Below are 2501 nucleotides of genomic sequence, written 5' to 3'. Positions count from 1 at the left end.
CTGCCAGCGCTTTTGTTTGGTAAGTCTCATCATCTTTCTTTTTAAATATATTTTTCCCACGTGGAATGTTTCCCTGTATTATATATATATATATATATATATATATATATATATATATATATATATATATACACCTAAAAACAAAGATGATGTGACTTACCAAATGAAAGTGCTGGCAGGTCGACAGACACACATACGAACACAAACATACACACAAAATTCAAGCTTTTGCAACAAACTGTTGCCTCATCAGGAAAGAGGGAAGGAGAGGGAAAGACGAAAGGATGTGGGTTTGTCTGCTCGTGTCTGTATATGTGTGGATGGATATGTGTGTGTGTGCGAGTGTATCTCGTCCTTTTTTCCCCCTAAGGTAAGTCTTTCCCCTCCCGGGACTGGAATGACTCCTTACCCTCTCCCCAAAAAACCCACATCCTTTCGTCTTTCCCTCTTTCCTGATGAGGCAACAGTTTGTTGCGAAAGCTTGAATTTTGTGTGTATGTGTGTCTGTCGACTTGCCAGCACTTTCATTTGGTAAGTCACATCATCTTTGTTTTTAGGTATATTTTTCCCTCGTGGAATGTTTCCTTCTATTATATATATATATATATATATATATATATATATATATATATATATATATATATATATATATATAAACAATTACAATATTTAAGACACAGAAATGTCATATTTTCAGGTAACAAAAATAAGGAAAACAAATTTATAGTACAATAGATGGAAATAGGAGGATATGCATTTCCGACGTTACACTGTGAATCTAGTTTTTCGAATCCGATGCAAAACTGACAGTTAATTGTAACGTTCCGACCCTGCTAATGACGATGGAACACACAAATTGCGTTGAGATTCAATACATCGTCCTCCAGCCGACTGGTCTCCCTTATACAGTGTGGAGAACACTAAATAGGCTGAGGGCTGGTGTACACAGATGCAAAACTAATCTGTGCAAGTGGGGACTGCTGACTAACGACGGCGACGTTATTTGCGGATGCGGAGAGGTACAAGACGAGGCACATCTGCTCATGTGCGGTGGCTAACTATTGGAAAAATAAAATTTGATCTGGACAGAGAAAAAGTAAAGTAAGTGAAAAAATGTCAATGGCATCACCTACATAATATTTTGATATTAACAGTGAAGAAGGTAATTCAGAAGTAATGGAAAAATTACAAGAAACAGTAATATTTAACAATTTATGAACAAGGGTGTGATAGGTTTCAGAGGGCCCAAACACACCTTATCTCATCAAATTAAAGTTATAACCAATAACCAACGCAAAAATAACTGTGGGAAAAATAGAAACAGCATAATAATCTTCCTGTACCTCTTTACTATTTCACACAATTCACGTTTATTATTAACTACTCCTATCTTCCAAAACTAAAGCAGTATTAAGTAGCAATCTATCTTTCTTTACAGTGTTGATATTCGTACCTGGAGTTTCCATGGTTTGCAGTTTATATTATTCACAAAGGGTTATTATTCAGAACAAAATCTTTCATCAGGAATGGGAGTTGTTTCCCTGAACAGCATTTTGACAACCTTATGGATTATTTACATGAAAGTTATGGTCATTACAGGACTAGAACAATAATAGCAAATTAGAAAAGGACTACATTTGTGAGATGACAATTCCTTATTCATCATCATCAGGCAATGGGCCACAGTTCATTTCAAATGTTTATGCAATGTTTGGGAATGTATAAACCCAAACATATGAAGATTTCAACCGATTTTTCAGAGGGAAATAATGGTGAGAGGAAAACGAAGAAAATTTGCTAATTACACCCTACATATGTAATAGGCAAATCACATACAGAATTTTGAAAACACAGTAACCAATTTATGGAATTAATTGACTGGTTTTGCTCCTGCTAAATTAATGTTTGGGGAAATAACTACTATTGTTATCAGGGAAAAATAGTGTTTTCCATTATTGAGTGAAAGGTGTCCTCTTCACTACGTGCACATAACAGAAATAATGGAAGTCCCATCTTCTACTGTCAAAGATCCTTGCTGGTAACATTAAGTTATTTTTGAGTCTGGTGACAACAGGCCAAAATTAGTACTGAAATGAATTAAAAAAACTGACATTAAATGGGACGTCAGTAATCTAAATTCAAAACTTAATTTAATGACGATCTCCTTCTGTCCTTCCCACAGGCATTCTCGATGAAGAGTCTGCTATTGTAGAGGGTAGTCAAATGGAAACGAGAAAGATAGGAAGTTTGGCGAAACTGTTTATTATTTAAATATTAATAGCCACAATTGTTAATACAATTATCCCACTGAGACAAGACTGTCTATGCCTTTGCGCAAAAAATGTCTGTGGATGCCTATGGAATCATGATTGTACCCAGGCATGCGGCATGCACCTTTTCATTCGATGCAAATCAATGGCCATGAACTTCTTTTTTTCAGGGGTCAAGAACATGGAAATTGCTCGGAGAGAGATTCCGACTATATGGAGGCTGTGTAATGA

The sequence above is a fragment of the Schistocerca cancellata genome, chromosome 2 (genome assembly GCF_023864275.1).
Source record: "Schistocerca cancellata isolate TAMUIC-IGC-003103 chromosome 2, iqSchCanc2.1, whole genome shotgun sequence".
In the NCBI taxonomy this organism is placed as follows: Eukaryota; Metazoa; Arthropoda; class Insecta; order Orthoptera; family Acrididae; genus Schistocerca; species Schistocerca cancellata.
Note: the sequence above shows the minus strand (reverse complement) of the source record.